Raw genomic sequence first — 19,132 nt, forward strand, 5'->3', positions numbered from 1 at the left:
ATGAATGTGAGTGTGAATGGTTGTTTGTCTATATGTGCCCTGTGATTGGCTGGTGAATGAGTGAATAAATGAATGGATAGTATATATTTATTGTTATGATTGTAGTTTGCAGTGCACCTACTGTATTTGGCTACATTGTAGGATTAAATGCGATAGTTATTTCACTGTTAGACGCTGTGAGACTTGAAAAAGAACTTTCCGAGCAGACTCGGACCTCCTAAGTTGATTCCCTTGTCTACAGGGTGTTGTTGGGTTGTGGTGTCGGAATTAATAGGACGCCTGAGAGGAGGGTCACTAAGCCTCAATAAGACAACAGCAGGCAGTGTGGCCGAAAGTGTGTCCCTAAATACTCGACATGATCACACAGGGAAATCATTTGTAGCATTGTTAAACCCAAGCCTCATCCCCACAAGAGGAAGCCCAGAAGATGATGCTTTACAGCGCCCGGGCAGCGTAGGCCTCATATAACCCAACGGATCGCTCCTTGGCTGGCCAGAGAGTCGGACCCGCGGCGCTCATTGTGCAAGCACCATTGCACCTCTCCGTTCAGCCGTATAAGACAAGTGGGACTTGTCAGACGGCTCCGGTCAGACAGAGGTGAAGATCAGAAGAAATAACCAATAATCCGACCCGCTGGTCTTTTTTACCGGACTTGGTTCTGCTTCAGCAACCAGGGGGGTGGAGGTGCCGCACATCCTCGGTTGTAGACGCTATCACTCCACCAGACGCAACTCCCAAATGGCTCTTAGTATTGACGCTGCAGGAGGACATCCATCACGCTGAGGCTTCTTTTAAAATATTAACCAAGCAGCTTCTCTCGTAAAGGATATCGTTTGCTTTATTTATACACTTACTTACATTCTTTTATTACCTCCACCCTTAGTGCTCGTCTTTTCATTTGCTTGTTGGTCGGACGCTGCACAACCTGCTTAAGCAAAGATTTTTATGGAGATTGTACCACAAATTATGTTGACTGTGTGATTGATTGCTTGCAACGGAGGCTAACTAGAGTGCAGTACTTCTCTGCAACCAGCGGAGGTGCTATCTTTTATTTTTCGTCCACAGAATTAACATCACTTTTGCTGTTTAATTGTTAAAATAATGGTTCAAAATATATATATATATTTTTTATATAAATAATTATTCATTCATTCATTCATTTTCTACTGCTTTTCCTCACGAGGGTCGCGAGGGTGCTTGAGCCTTCGGGCGAGAGGCGGGGTACACCTTAGACTGGTCGCCAGCCAATCACAGGGCACATACTATAGACAAACAACCATTCACACTCACATTCATACGTGTGGACAATTTGGAGTCTGTATTGGTACATGTTTGTATATTTCTTAGACATACCTTTGAAGTGTTAAGCTGCTGCGTGATGATGTTAGCTTTCTTTGTAAGATGACACAGTGAGTCTGTGAGACTGTTCTGTTGAGTAATAACAACCATTCACACTCACATTCATACCTATGGACAATTTGGAGTCGCCAATTAACCTAGCATGTTTTTGGAATGTGGGAGGAAACCGGAGTACCCGGAGAAAACCCACGCATGCACGGGGAGAACATGCAAACTCCACACAGAGATGGCCGAGAGTGGGATTGAACTCGAGTCTCCTAGCTGTGAGGTCTGCGCGCTAACCACTCGACCGCCGTGCAGCCTAGACATATATAATAATTGTAAAAATAAACATAGTTGGTTACTTCACATATTTCACTTATTGCAGGCTATTTTGGGGACAAATCCTCCGCGATAAACGAAGGAACGCTGTATTATGTTAGCTTATCGTCAAAGCTAACCACTAGGCCGCCGTGCCGCCCTTATAAATAATTAACAATAATAAAAATAAACAAAAGGCTTTATGTTTTTTCAAATATTAAATCAGTGTTGTGCTGCATGTTGGTCATGTGGTTAGTGCACAGACCTCACAGCTAGGGTTCAATTCCACCCTCGGCCATCTCTGTGTGGAGTTTGCATGTTCTTTCCGTGTATGCGTCGGTTTTCTCCGGGTACTCCGGTTTCCTCCCACATTCCAAAAACATGCTAGGTTAATTAGCATGACTCCAAATTGTCCATAGGTATGAATGTGAGTGTGAATGGTTGTTTGTCAATATGTGCCCTGTGATTGGCTGGCCACCAGTCTAGGATGTACCCCGCCTCTTGCCCGAAGACAGAGGATAAGCAGTAGAAAATGAATGTATGAGTACATATTTAAGCAAATTTAATGTATTTTTGCCTAAATGGTGAATTTTCAAGCATGAAATAAACTACAAATACACTATATATCACAAGATGTTGATTCAATGCAGTATTCTACACTGGCAAGCATGGGGCTTGATCACCAGGACAACAGGCTTTTATTGCAGGTTTGGAGTCATTAGTCTGTTTATTTAATAGTCTTGCTGATAGTAAAACAGGAAGTAGTAGGAAACATACAGTGTGTAGTAGTCGCACCTACAGAATGACAATCCACTTCTCTATGGTTGCATTGATAGAATAACTTAGACTTCAGCATAGTTCAGTGTTGGATCACTGCTGTTCTCACTTATTCTAGCGCTAAGATTTAGAGACTGTTACTGTGCTGAGAGACCGCTGCTGTAGTCCTTTGCATTGTTTTGCTTTGCAAGGATGTTTTCCTTTGGGTGTGTCAGAAGCATCCGTCTTCGCCGCGCTAACAACATTCTCCAACTCTCTAAGTCCTCTCTGGGGTGCAGTGAAGGCTGGGTGATGTGCTGTTTTTGGCTGGCGCCCGGGCTGATGCATGCTGGGAGATGTATCGAACATGTAAAAAGTGCATCAAAGCCTCAATGAGCCACACACATGAGAGGCCACACCCTGCTACAATGGCGCCTTTTTACGATAGTGTTATTTTTTTAGGGGGGAGGGGGGCGTAAACATGCCTCTGCCCCCTGCAAAACCTTTAACATGTATTGAGTGAAGATTAGCTTAACTGACTTTTACAAATGTTTGCATTTTTGCATCTTTCAGATCATTAAATACTTTTTAATATTAGTCAATACAGCTGAACACAAAATATTTTTTTTAAAATGACACCTTTTGTTATTAAGGAAGACAAAAAAATTCAACGCTACACAGCCCTGAGTGATAAAGTTATTAAAATCTCAGTTAAAACATAACTGAGATTAATTGATCGCTCAGACGTTGAGGTCTATCTAGTTAATCACAGGGTGAGCCATTGTGGCTAATCAACCCAAATGACCCCATGAGTCCAGCAACGACTCATCCAAAAGGTCACAAAAGACCCCACAGCAACACCCAAAGAACTCAGTGTTCCTGACTCCACTATAAGAAAGAAGACACTGGGCAAAAACGGGCTGCCGACTAAAACCTCTTGTGAACAAAAATTTTGATGATCCCCAATACTTTTGGGAAAATAGAAAACTTTAACTTTTTGGAAGGTGTGTGTCCCATTAAAAATAACGCCGCATTTGAAAAAAAGAACATTAAACCAACAGTAAAATATTGTGGTGGTAGTGTGATGGTCTTGGTTTGCTGCTTCAGAACCTGGAAAAAATGAAACCTGCTTAAGGATAATGTCCGGTCATATGTTGGTGACCTCAAGTTGGGTTCGATACGAAAACACACCAGCAAGTCCACCTCTGATTGGCTGAAGAAAAACCAAATGAAGACTTTGGAATTACCTAGTCCAAGTGCTAACCTTAATAAGGTTAATAAACCTTAATAGTCCTCCAATGTAGCAAAAACGGACTGCATGGCCGAGCCGACCAAAACCTCTTGTGAACAAAAAGACTTTGGAAAAATAAAAAACTTTCACTTTTTGGAAGGTGTGTGTCCGCATTTGAAAAAAAGAACATTAAGCCAACAGTAAAATATTGTGGTGGTAGTGTGATGGTCTTGGTTTGCTGCTTCAGAACCTGGAAAAAATGAAACCTGCTTAAGGATAATGTCCGGTCATATGATGGAGACCTCACCAGCAAGTCCACTTCTGATTGGCTGAAGAAAAACCAAATGACTTTGGAATTGCCTAGTCCAAGTGCTAACCTTAATAATGCAGGAAAAGCCTCCAATGTGGCTGAATGACAACAATTCTGCAAAAACGAGTGGGCCAAAATTCCTTCACGGAATAATATTATAATATTAACAATAATATTTATAAGCAGTAATGTGTTATTTCTGCTTAAAAATTGACACAGATCAAATATATCCTCAACATGCTTTGTCAAATGATGAAATCAGATGACATCCATATGCAAAATAGATCATCGCAAACAGAAGAAAGTCATTTTTTGCCATGAGAAACCACAGTTTGATCCCCATTAAGTTAATTGGAGTCTCTAATTGGCTATTTGGAAAGTATTCATTCTGAAAAATGTTGTGGTTTTACTTTGCAGTGATGCAATTGCATTGCGTCATAGTTACGGCTTCCCTTAATTGACTAAATAGGAACGGTTACTATCTCTTTAATTTAGTGAAGTTGTGAAGGTGTTCGTTTTTTTTTCCATACAAAATGTCATTTTTTTTTTTTTGTGCTATATCCTCTTTTCCTCCATGTCATCAGCGTTTGTCCTCTTCACTCGGATGTGATGACACACCCTCCCGGCTTGACCTTTTTACTTACAAATAGACCCAACCCCCTGACCTATAGCGGGCCTTCGGCTCCTATTTGGATCTCGGGGCGTGATTAAAATGCTCGGTGGCGGCTCCAGCTTGCTGAGTAGTGTCTTTTTTTTCTAGCATAACACCTTTATAGCAACTCAGCATTTTTTTTTCTACATTCTTCCTCTATCTCATTTTGCTTTTTCTGCATACACTGCCCTCTTCTTGCTTTTTATGCATACTTATGCTGTTTAAATAACATTAGGATTAATTTCCATTAATTAAATTAATCTATCACATGCATATTTAGATATAAATTCCATAGCTTTTGGACTTCAGCTGCTGCATAATTGTAATTCATAAAGCACACAAGCATGCACAGATGAAGTCAAATGTGCATGCAGTGACAGTCACGCTCTTTGGCCCCCGCAGCCATTAGTGGTCAAGTGTTTCTCCTTGGATGGATTAGCGCTATGTCAAGGTCACGCACAGACGATGGCAATTTGTTGTGCCACCTTCCTCCGCGACACGCATGTGAATAGTAAGCAGCAATCCAGACACTCGCACTGTGCGTCACCACCAAATGTCTACTTTTTACATCAACGTATCAATTCTCCTTCACTCGTGTCTCGATGAGACCAAGCTCTAGTGGAGATTTGGAACCGGCAATAAGCTTTTTAGACATTTACAACTCTGCAAAAACCACCACTGGATTTGATGTTTTTTTTTTTCCATAGCCATCATCTTCACATATAGTAACATGGATTGTGCAGAAAATGAAAGGAATACAAAAGGTACACACTGAGGAAAAGACAGAACTGGAAGTAGTAGAGATGAGGATGCTGAGGTTCTAATTGGGAATGACCACGATGGATAGGATCAGGAACAAATCCAACAAATGGACATTACTTGGTAGAGACCTTGGAGATAAAGTCAGAGAGGCCAGACTGAGATGGTTTGGACATGAAGAAGGGGTATTGTGTGGAAAAAAATGTGACTTCGTTTTTTTAACGTGTTTTTAACACGTTTTTTTTTTACGTGTGTGGAAAAATTTTCGTGACAATGTTGTTGTTTTTTTTCCACACAATCCCCCTTGGATTGTGTGACAGTGCCACTGAGGAAAAGACAGAACTGGAAGTAGCAGAGGTTCTAATTGGGAATGACCACGATGGATAGGATCAGGAACGAATCCATCAAATGGACATTACTTGGTAGAGACCTTGGAGATAAAGTCAGAGAGGCCACAGTGAGATGGTTCGGACATGAAGAAGGAAAAAAATCTGACTTTGTTTTTTAATGTGTTTTTAACACATTTTTTTTTTTACGTGTGTCGAAAAAGTTTTGTGATAATTTTGTTGTTGTTTTTTCCACACAATCCCCTTTGGATTGGATGAAAATACAACTAAACTAGTTATTGAAGAATTATTTTCATTAAAAAAATAACCAGATGAGAAAAATAATGGATGAAAAATAATCTCCCTTGGATTGTGTGAAAAAAAAAAACAACATTATCACAAAACTTTTTCGACGGGTTGCGCATCAGTCAAGGAAGAATCATCGGGATAAAAGTGCAGCTGAATTTAATTTTAGATTTGACAAACAGGAAAAGTCGAGATGTGATATTTCCAACCCTGTTGCTTTTCCAACATTCCAATTTTTTTTTCAATATTATTTTTCATCCATTGTTTTTCTCATCTGGTTATTTTTGATGAAAATAATTATTCAATAACTAGTTTAATTTATTTTCATTTTATTTTGATTATTTTATGTATTATTATACATATTTCTGAAATATTTATTGTATTTGTTTGCTAATATTTTTATTTTATATTTGTATTAGGAGGAATATGCAGGTACAGAGTTGTTATTCAATTTTTTTTTAATATTTATCTGGTTGTTTTTGGGCTCGTGTGGTTAGCGCGCAGACCTCACAGCTAGGAGAACCGGGTTCAATTCCACCCTCGGCCATCTCTGTGAGTTTTGCATGTTCTCCCCGTGCATGCGTGGGTTTTCTCCGGGTTAAAAAAAAAAACTCCAAATTGTCCATAGGTATGAATATGAGTGTGAATGGTTGTTTGTCTATATGTGCCCTGTGATTGGCTGGCCACCAGTCTTGCCTGAAGACAGCTGGGATAGGCTCCAGCATCCCCCGCGACCGTCGTGATGATAAGCGGTAGAAAATGAATGGTTGTTTTTGTATTACTTCTAATATTATGTGTGTATTAAAGTGTTTCAAAAATACTCCATACTTAAATATAACATTTCAAGATTTCCTGCAACATGACCTCCCCGGTTTTAAACGCACCAGCTGCCACTGTGCATACATTCATATATAGAAGGACACTTAACAGCTCACAAACTAAACACAAACACACTCACAGCCTGTGCTTGTTTGCTCTCTTAGTTACTTTGGCGGCAAATGGCGAGCGTAGCCGTTTGAAAAAAAATCCATATGCAAACTGGAAGTAAAATGCATCCTAATGCCTCTCCAGCTGCACCGACTGCACCTCGGTCGTTTTCCAGATGACTTCATCCAGACAGGCTTGCTTTATGGCTGTGAAAGTGGAGAGACCTCATGACGGTTACAAACACTATGTGAAGATACGTTATTTTTATAAAGTCACACGCTGAGTTGATATGTGGTTGCGGTGGGGGGACTCGCATCTCTTCCATCCATCCACCCATCCATCCATCCATTCATCCACTGAGCTTTTTCCCAGATGTGCACGACTGCTGCAGCGTACTCTGTAAATCTGACAGTGCTGATAAAGAACAAAAATAAGCTAACGTCCATGTGCAAAAAGTAATTTACTGGAAAGAAACTGAAGCAGTTCGAGGTCTTAAACACTTCAGTCTTGAACACTTATTTACGAAATCAAAACATTAGTGCTTGTCAGGTTTAAGCTAGGCTTTAAAAATGATGTCCAAAAACACAATTTTTTTTTTTAAATGTACTTTGGAGATCTTCGATAGACTTCCTTCGGTCCGGAGTTATAACCAGATGTCTTTCTAATCTATCCATGCCTCCATCCATTTTCCCGGGTTCAGCATTCTCAATAGGGAAGCCCAACCTTCCCGTTCTACAAGTCCAAGTCCTACCAACCCACCTCCTCTTAGGTGCCCTAGCGCTACCCCGGGGTATTTTCCGCACTGGGCATGCCCAGAAGTCTCGCTACCCTACGATCCATCAAGATTAGGTCGCTGGGGCAGCAGCCTCAGCAGAGAAACCCAGACGTCTGCCTGCTCCCTGGCTGTTTCGTCCGGATCCAGATATCCCAATCCAGTTGAGAGACATAAGCCACGTTTACATGGACCCAAATATTCCAATTCCATTTGGGTTATTTGCTCAAACGGAATAAATCTAACCTTTGTATACATCTCATTCTCAAAGAAAAGTGCCAATCCGAATGAATATATAATGGGATTCCCAAGGGTGGAATATTCCTTTCCCCAATCCGATTGAGGTATCTTGTACCCGCGTCAATCGGAAAGTTGTCAGACTGCGTTCTTCTTCGTGGTGTTTTTCTTCTTCTGTTGTTTATTGGCGGTTGGCAAGCAGCTTTCGTGTGCATTAGCGCCATCTGTGGAACGGAATCTAAACCCTTCTATACGTCATTCATAAGTCCAGTTTTATTAAAAAAGAAAATATATATCTATATAAAACTTGTCCTGAGTTTAATTATAAAATATTAACAAGATTGAACTTTATCTTTTCCTGTTTAAGGGTGCGTTCTTTCAGCGAATGCTGAGATATGACGTAACACGCAGCTCGAGACGTTCATCGATTTAAAAAAATGGACGCGAGCAATCGGCACTGGACTGCTAAGGAAAGTTTGTTTTTGAGCCAATCTAAATTTCAAGACTGGACGAAGGAAAAACTGGCAATACGGAGTTATTCCAACAAGTGGAAGAAAAACTCAAGGAAGTCGGTATCACGTGATGTTGGTGTTTACGCTTTACTGCGAATGTCCCATTGACTATTCTGTTGGATTATAGCGGCACATGTAGACATGCGATTGGAATATTCCTTTCCATGGATACCATTGCTTTTGGAAAAGTCATTCGGAAAGAGAAAAACTTCTCATGTAAACGTGGCTATAGTCTCTCCAAAGTGTGCTGAGTCCCCAGGGAAGTGTCTGGAAGTGTCTGGGAGGCATCCTAACCAGACGCCCCAGCCACCTTATCTGGCTCCTCTCAATGCGGAAGAGCACCAACGATTCCACTCCAACCTACAAAGGAAACACATTTGGGTCTCTTGTATCTGCAATCTTAGTCTTTCAGTCACCACCCAAAGCGCATGATCATAGGTGAAGGTGGGAGTGAAGCATCTGGTACAGCAGGGGTCTCAAACTCAATTTACCTGGGGGCCACCAGAGCTAGGTTCTGGGTGAAGCATCAGGTTTTCAAAAAATCTTCAATGCTTTTGCTTCTGCTATACCCTACACTTTTTCAGTACTTTGGTTCCGGTTTTCCACACCAAAATATCTGATAAAACATTCCACTGTTCTCAAATATCTTAATTTTTATTTTTCTATACACAAAATAAGATGAAAAAAATATATAAACAAATTAAAAATAAAGACAATAAATCAATCAATCAGTAATAAATAAGTAAAATAATAATAAAACGGCAAATAAGAAAAACGTAAGAAACCACATACAGTTGGTAGAGAATTTTTTTTTTCAGATTCAAATGTACAGTATTAACAGTTATTTAACCTTTAACATGAACATTAATGAAACTTAATAATTTGACCCAATTAGCAAGTTAGCATCGTACTCAGTTCCATCTGGGAGCAGCATCGTAACTTTAACAACATGTTTAATGAGATGCTTTATCTTGACGTGTATTTTCCGTTTTATTCCAAAATCATTTCCTGCATTTATTTGTACCCAGCGTCATAAGCCTTTAGCTTCATTGCTAATCCAAAGCAAAACAGGGCGGGGTAACAGGGTAGGGTAACAGTATGGGCGGGGCAAAAATCATGTTAATTGTGTCCGGTGTGCACACAGCTTTAAGCTGTCATTTCAATATTAAACTTTGGTATCAAGGTGGGGGCCACAAACTAGCAGCTCGCGGGCCCGCAAGTTTGAGACCGTATTTCTACACCCGTCGATCCCACATTCCAGCCTTCGTCCAGTCTTGAACAAAACCTTGAGATGCTTGAACTTCTCCATGTGGGTCAAGACCTCTCTCTCTCTCTCCGCGCTTTTCCGACTAAGAACCATGGATGTGCTCAGTCTCATCCCAGAAGCTTCACTCTCCGTACCAAAAATAAAACGTACCAATAATCTCCAGCAATCTGGAATAGCCATTCCCAGGAAGTGTGATCCCTCTGGGTCGTTGGAGCATACCATCTGGTCTCCCTTTTTGGAAAGGTGGACCGCTACCCCAGTCTGCCAATCCAAAGTCTCACAACATCCAATCTATTAGATTTTGACATAAGCACTTTTTAATATATAATGAGTTATTCGTGTTTTAAAAACCTTTGTTTTTATTTTTAAAAGCAATAGTTTATGTTGAACGGCGGTCGAGTGGTTAGCGCACAGACCTCACAGCTAGGAGACCAGGGTTCGATTCCACCCTCGGCCATCTCTGTGTGGAGTTTGCATGTTCTCCCCGTGCATGCGTGGGTTTTCTCCGGGTACTCCGGTTTTCCTCCCACATTCCAAAAACATGCTAGGTTAATTAGCGACTCCAAATTGTCCATAGGTATGAATGTGAGTGTGAATGGTTTGGTATTACTCAACAGAACAGTCTCACAGACTCACTGTGTCATCTTACAAAGAAAGCTAACATCATCACGCAGCAGCTTAACACTTCAAAGGTATGTCTAAGAAATATACAAACATGTACCAATACAGACTCCAAATTGTCCACAGGTATGAATGTGAGTGTGAATGGTTGTTTGTCTATATGTGCCCTGTGATTGGCTGGCGACCAGTTCAGCGTGTACCCCGCCTCTCGCCCAAAGACAGCTGGGATAGGCTCCAGCACCCCCCGCGACCCTCGTGAGGAAAAAAGCGGTAGAAAATGAATGAATGAATGAGTTTATGTTGAGTAAAGCAGCTCACGTGGGCACTTAATAATAACAATATGGTACACCGAGACTTCATCAGTTATTCGACATAACTGGGTTGGCATATAAAATTATGCAGGTTTCCTTGTAAAAAAAAAAAAAAAAAAAAAAACGGGCAGAAGATTAAAAAAAAAACATGCTTTATTTATATGCATGATAACACTTCAGTAAATAAAACACTGCTAATGTAAAACTAGTAATAATAAACTCCAGTCCACGGTGCAAGGCCGAAACCCATAAATGTGTTTTTTATTCATATATTTTATATTGTTTTATTAATATTTCTTTATTAGATACCAGTGTTGTTGTGGCCGTGGCCTGAATCAGTCTCCTTCCTAAATAAACAGCACCTCCCGTCCTTGCTGAGCATATTAGCAAGCCCCTGAGTCATCTTTCATCCCAATTAGTCATGTGACGGCCGCAGTCTGGAGGAAGAGCTGGTGTTATGTCAGCCGCCTTGTTTGTTTACTCGCTCCCGTCTTGACTGCGGTTGGAAAAGGCCTTGTCGGCTGTCGAGGACGGATCAAAAAAAAAAAAAAAAAGAAAAAGTGTGTGGGAATGAAGCGGGTCGCAGTTGGGAAGAGAAGCTCTGAAGTCTCTTTGAGAAAACCACCCAAAATGACTTTAACAGCTCGTGGGAGACACTTTTGGTACCCGAGTGCTCAAATGTGAAGAGGCACCCTGTAATCTGCAGCCTCAGCAGGCCATACTTACTTCATACTGTAAATGGATATGTGAGCAAGACAAGTATTAGCTACGCCACTTATTGGGTACTTTTCACTTCTTATCAGGAGAAGATGGTCCATCCAGCAGAAATCCATTTGGAAACTCTCACCTTCTGGTTCCCTGTTATATGTATAAAAAAAATGTGTATGAGATTCTGTGTAAAAGATGCTGGTTTAGTTTGCTAAATACATACTGTATACATGTATTTATGGGTGCCTGTATACAATATAATGCTGTACTAGTAAATATTATCCAAGTCAACAATAATTTAATTTAATTTAATTTAATTTAATTTAATTTAATTTAATTTAATTTAATTTAATTTAATTTAATTTAATTTAATTTAATTTAATTTAATTTAATTTAATATTACTGTATATGTATTTATGGGTGCCTGTATACAATATAATGCTGTACTAGTAAATATTATCCAAGTCAACTATAATAATAATAATAATAATAATAATAATAATAATAATAATAATAATAATAATAATAATAATAATAATAATAATAATAATAATAATAATAATAATAATAATAATAATAATAATAATAATAATAATAATAATAATAATAATAATAATTTAATTATCATTATGTAATTTATTTCTTATTATTACTGTATATGTATTTATGGGTGCCTGTGTACTAGTAAAAATATCCAAGTCAACTATAATAATAATAATAATAATAATAATAATAATAATAATAATAATAATAATAATAATAATAATAATAATAATAATAATAATAATAATAATAATAATAATAATAATAATAATAATAATAATAATAATAATAATGTAATTTTTTTATTATTATTACTGTGTATGTATTTATGGGTGCCGGTATGCATTATAATGCTGTACTAGTAAATATGATCCCAGTCAACTATAATAATAATAATAATAATAATAATAATAATAATAATAATAATAATAATAATAATAATAATAATAATAATAATAATAATAATAATAATAATAATAATAATAATAATAATAATAATAATAATAATAATAATAATAATAATAATAATTGTTATTATTATTATTATTATTATTATTATTATTATTATTATTATTATTATTATTATTATTATTATTATTATTATTATTATTATTATTATTATTATTATTATTATTATTATTATTATTATTATTATTATTATAATAATAATAATAATAATAATAATAATAATAATAATAATTGTTATTATTATTATTATTATTATTATTATTATTATTATTATTATTATTATTATTATTATTATTATTATTATTATTATTATTATTATTATTATTATTATTATTATTATTATTATTATTATTATTATTATTATTATTATTATTATTATTATTATTATTATTAATAGTTGACTAATAATAATAATAATTATTATTATTATTATTATTATTATTATTATTATGTCATTATTATAATTATTTTTTTATTATTATTATTACTGTATATGTATTTATGGGGGCCTGTATACAATATAATGCTGTACTAGTAAATATTATCCAAGTCAACTATTATCATATGTAACGAGCAAACTAGATACCACGTATTTACTATAGACCACAAATACTTTTGTGTATACTTCTTAGTATAAAACAAATAACTATATTTGTTGCTATACTTAATGTATAACTCAAAAGTGAGAATGGTATTTCATTTTACAGTATTTGTAGCCGTTGTTTAGCTCATGAAACAACTTGCACGATTCAGTGTCTTTGTGATGATTATCACTTGTTGCACATTGTCGAAAATGGGAGCTGAAATATGAAGAAAAATATGTTTTAGTGCGTTCATATAAATGATTTATTCTCAGCATCGAAACAATAAAGATGTTATTTAGAGTTCATAGTGTTTTATAGCCGTGATATTTTCCTCCCCTTCATGCTTTTTCATCATTATTTCAGCGATGCTCTGAGAGCTGCATCTTCCCGAGAAGCTCTCACTTTGCACTTGATTCCTTAAGCGGCTCCGGCGGGGGCGGCCGTTGTGATTTGGCACGGGGAGCATGCAGCCAACCAACCAACCAACCAAGCAGCCAGCCAACCAGTCAGCTCTCTAGGCCGGCATAGGCGCTCCTTTTTGCATAATTGCTCTAAAATGTGCTTATGCAGAGGAGCCTTCAGGCCGCCAGCCCACCGCAAAAACACATAATAACAGTCTTAGTCCAGCCATGGAGGAAGAAGTTTAGGCGTTCCAGAGAGGGAGGTGTTTTTTTTCCGAGGGGTGGGGAGATGTTTACACAAGTCTTCCGTCTGTACTCATCAACCTTTCTGCACTTGGAAGTTGTTTGGGGGGGGATTTTTATGTGCTTTTGATATTTATGGAGCTGGATAATGTTATCTGTGGGTGGGAGTGAAGTGAGGTCAGGGGATTGACATGGCACAGCTGTCCCCCCGTCCCGCCCCCCATCCACATTCCCCTTGGGTGCATATTTTTCTTAAGTACACCCGAGCTCAAACTGCTTTCCACTGACCCGCGTTGATTCGTCCTGCGCTCGGCTTAGCTTTAGCAAGCTTAGCGCTGACATGTCAGTGTGCGTTCATCCCCTCAGATAGTTTGGGCTAATCTTCTTTAATTTCATTCCCCCCCCCCCCCCCCATCTTTATGGAAATCAACCCTCTGACTAATTAAGACCGGGGAATTGGTCACGGATTTGGCTGGCAATGGAGAAGGATGCCTCTCATCCCTCAATTGCCTTTCTTATTCTTTCTTTGTTTTATTCTTTTTTTTTTAATTTAACGATGTAGTGTGAGTGGCTTTCAGTTGTCTCGATCCTTTTCCTTTCCTTTTGCCTAGCTTTGGGTGATTACTCCCATAATGAACAATCAATATAAAAAAAAAAGAAATAAATAATTAAAAAAAAAAAATTGTAAAAAATTTTAACATTTTTAATTATTTTTTTTAAAATTTTAAAAGTTTACATGGACACAAATATTCCAAGAATCTAAGAGAATCTAACCTTTGTATACAACTCATTCCCAAAGAAAAGTGCCAATCCGAATGAATATATAATTGGATTCCCAAGGGTGGAATATTCCTCTCCCCAATCCGATTGAGGTATCTTGTACCCACTCAAAAGTTGTCAGGGTGCGTTCTTCTTCATGGTGTTTTTCTTCTTGTTGTTTATGGAAATCAACCCTCTGACTAATTAAGACTGGGGAATTGGTCAATTTAAAAAAAAAATTAAAAATTTAAAAAAATGTTTAAAAATGTTTAAAAATGTTTAAAAATGTTTAAAAATGTTTAAAAATGTTTTAAAATTAAAATTAAAATTAAAATTAAAATTAAAATTAAAATTAAAATTAAAATTAAAATTAAAATTAAAATTAAAATTAAAATTAAAATTAAAATATTTTTTCGATGTCGGCTCTTCCCATCATTGTGAAGCAGAATTCACCAAGCGTTGGATTGTTGACCCACTAATAGGGAACGTGAGCTGGGATTAGACCGTCGTGAGACAGGTTCGTTTTACCCTACTGATGATGTGTCGTTGCAACAGTAATTCTTAAAATAATTAATTATTAATTATTAATTATTTTTATTTTTATTTTTATTTTTATTTTTATTTTTATTTTTATTTTTATTTTTATTTTTATTTTTATTTTTATTTTTATTTTTATTTTTATTTTTATTTTTATTTTTATTTTTTAAATTAAAATTTAATTTAATTAATTTAATTTAATTTAATTTAATTTAATTAATTTAATTTAATTTAAATTTAAATTTAAATTTAAATTTAAAAAATAAAAATAAAAATAAAAATAAAAATAAAAATAAAAATAAAAATAAAAATAAAAATAAAAATAAAAATAAAAATAAAAATAAAAATAAAAATAAAAATAAAAATATTAAATAAAATAAAAATACAATAAAATAAATTAATAAAATGATTTAAATTATATTAGGAAAGCAGGAAATGAACAAATGTAACAGTTACTGATTGTAAAAGTACCAGATGGAGGGGTAGGATTTAATAAGCTTTGCTTCTTCCTACTCCTTTTGGACATGTGGAACTGTGACCTGATTATGTGATGCATTCAGTTGTAATCGGATGCATGTTCAAATGAAATTAAACCATTACCATTACCATATCATGCGCTGTCGCCTTCACGAGGATTGTTGGCCTTCGAAAGGGAACAAAAATACTCTAGCTGTTGTTCAGGAGTGTGTACTGGCTGTACAGTATGGAGTGTCTTCTATAGGTCTCTATACATTATTTGCTAGCAGGTGTGATGTTGTTCTCAATGAGCGCCGCAGACTTGGTTAGAGTCCATCATTCAATCCCCCTGTGCACCTGCTCTCTTGACTTTTACCAACCTTGCGCTGCAAATTCAACATTTTCCCCTCTCTGCAGCAACCTTCTACATTTGTGTGTGTGTGTGTCTGAATGGGGGTGGGGGGGTGCACCGAGTGTGTATATAACGGCAGACAGACAGACAAGGTGAGAGTGCACCTGGGAACCAAGGAGAGACACACAAGGACATCTCACACCACATACTGTACCTTGAGAAATGGAGGACAGCTAATGGAGCAGCGGTCGCACTTTGTAAAATAACAAAGTGACTGACGGACTTTTCAAAGTCAGACTCTTTGTCACAGAGATCTGACAGGATAAACTGAAATACCAAAAATGCCACACGACACAGAAGAAAGTACATTTTGCACTGTCGGATCTTAAGGATGTTCCATGTACAAGTGAGACAAAACCAAGCTTTGAAGTGAAATGGGTTGTTCATCAACTGATCGAAATTTCATTCATTCATTAATTGTCTACTGCTTATCCTCACGAGGGTCGTGGGGGGGTGCTGGAGCCTATCCCAGCTGTCTTCGGGGTGGGGTAAACCCTGGACTGGTGGCCAGCCAATCACAGGGCACATATAGACAAACAACCATTCACACTCACATTTATACCTATGGACAATTTCGCTAATTAATTAATTAATTAATTAAGTCGCTAATTAACCTAGCATGTTTTTGGAATGTGGGAGGAAACCGGAGTATCCGGAGAAAACCCACGCATGCACGGGGAGAAAAATATGATGATGATGATGATGATGATTATTATTATTATATAATTATATTTATAATTATATTATTATATATTATACATATATTATTTTATAATAATTATTATTATATAACATGACATTATTATTATTATTATTATTATTATTATTATTATTATTATTATTATTATTATTATTATTATTATTATTATTATTATTATTATTATTATTATTATTATTATTATTATTATTATTATTATTATTATTATTATTATTATTATTATTATTATTATTATTATTATTATTATTATTATTATTATTATTATTATTATTATTATTATTATTATGACCCCAACCTGACCCTTTAATAGCGTTTTTGCAATGACAAGAAATGAATAGTAGGTGTTGGGGTTTTCAGAATATCAGTTATTATTATTATTATTATTATTATTATTATTATTATTATTATTATTATTATTATTATTATTATTATTATTATTATTGTTATTATTATTATTATTATTATTATTATTATTATTATTATTATTATTATTATTATTATTATTATTATTATTATTATTATTATTATTATTATTATTATTATTATTATTATTATATTAATAATATAATAGTAATATATATAATATTAATAATATAATAATAATAATTATTATTATAAATAATAAAAAGTTATGTGCTCTGAGAACACAGCATTTTGTCTATGTACTGTTTATTTATTTTAAATGCTGACATTTTTTTGATTTTCAAGTGGGCCTTGAGTTGTTAAAGTTTGGGAACCCCTGTATTAGAGTTTATTAAGAACAACAAAAACATGGAGAGTGGAGGGAGGGGGTAGGTCATCATCATCTGGAGTGCTTGGAACAATGGAGCTTCAGTTTGTGCAGGGGCGTCAAACCGCAACAGGGGCCATACCTTATGACTGAAGGCTCCCGTCTGTGTTTTATTTCTTCATTCAAGTCGTCTACTGTCTCTAAGTCATCTCTGGTCCTCCCACAATTCTTCATTTCATCTCAAGAATATATAGATATAGAGAAGATATATTTTATCAGTGACTTTTGTCCAAGGCCAAGAGTTTGAGGAGGAATCTGATTATTTACTACATTAATTCCCAGGAGGTCCGTTGAAGTGAAAAGAAAAAATAGTATTTCTATGCTTCCTCCCTTTTCTCACTGATCTCTACCACATGTTGTTCTTTTTGGAAATCCATCAGAGCATTTGATCAGCAACATAAATAACGTAGAACTCAACTCTTCTCCAGTTACGTGTTTTTGTTGTACGGCCACTTGCATCTCATCCATGCAGACATATTAATACTCTGAATACTAATCGTAGAATAGCAACATGTACGTATTTGTTTTCAGTGAGAGTACAGTAATAAATGCTGCAAAGGACCGGGAAGTGTAATAATCAAAGTAGGTTATCAAAATACATTTCTCATAATTGTCTGGTAGTCACAAGGGTCTGTTTGCATGGAACATGCATGACTATTAGTCCTTTAACAATGGGATTTTATAGCTGTTAAACAAGGCAAAGGGCACATTTACTATTCAATATTCCTCAATAGTTTTCTCTATTAACTTGCACAGAGATGGAATAACTAAATAAAGTTAAATGAGAAAAATGAGAATGACATTTGACCTAAATATAATGTTTTGTGATATGACTCGTGAATTGATTTAATTAAGGAAAACTGCACTTTTTAAAAGTGTTTTCCATCATCTGCAATTCATCAATCAAAATTCTCTGTTCTGTGCATTCTAAAGATATAAAAAGAGTTTAAAACATTGTTATTATTATTATTTTTTATTTATTTATTCATTCATTTTCTACCGCTTATCCTCACAAGGGTGCTGGAGTCTATCCCAGCTGTCTTCGGGCAAGAGGCGGGGTACGCCCTGGACTGGTGGCCAGCCAATCACAGGGCACATATAGACAAACAACCATTCACACTCACATTCATACCTATGGACAACTTGGAGTCGCTAATTAACCTAGCATGTTTTTGGAATGTGGGAGAATTATTATTATTATTATTATTATTATTATTATTATTATTATTATTATTATTATTATTATTATTATTATTATTATTATTATTATTATTATTATTATTATTATTATTATTATTATTGTTATTATTATTCATTCATTCATTCATTTTCTACCGCTTATCCTCACAAGGGTGCTGGAGTCTATCCCAGCTGTCTTCGGGCAAGAGGCGGGGTATACCCTGGACTGGTGGCCAGCCAATCACAGGGCACATATAGACAAACAACCATTCACACTCACATTCATACCTATGGACAATTTGGAGTCGCTAATTAACCTAGCATGTTTTTGGAATGTGGGAGAATTATTATTATTATTATTATTATTATTATTATTATTATTATTATTATTATTATTATTATTATTATTATTATTATTATTATTATTATTATTATTATTATTGCCACATCACACTGGCTAGCATTAGCCATTCTAGCACTACCAAAAGGTAACACTACATATTGGAGATGCCGCTACTGCTTCTGTTTGAGTTTGTAAAATGCTAAAGCTAGGTGTCGTGTTCCTTTCTATGTTCCTATGTGAAATCAATGCACCCTGAAAGGAATTTCCTGTAATACTTTAAAGCACCAAAATACGTCAAAATACTATAAATATTACACGTTATCAAGAGTGGTTACAGCATGTATG

At 35.7% G+C, this 19,132-nt stretch overlaps 1 protein-coding gene across 3 annotated transcripts in view; it reads left to right on the top strand.

The window, feature by feature from the left end:
- unc5ca (unc-5 netrin receptor Ca) overlaps positions 1–19,132 on the top strand; it is a 250,279-nt gene that overhangs the window by 145,636 nt on the left and 85,511 nt on the right. The gene's annotated exons all lie outside the window — the stretch shown is intronic.

The sequence above is a fragment of the Doryrhamphus excisus genome, chromosome 4 (assembly GCF_030265055.1).
Source record: "Doryrhamphus excisus isolate RoL2022-K1 chromosome 4, RoL_Dexc_1.0, whole genome shotgun sequence".
NCBI classification, from domain to species: domain Eukaryota; kingdom Metazoa; phylum Chordata; class Actinopteri; order Syngnathiformes; family Syngnathidae; genus Doryrhamphus; species Doryrhamphus excisus.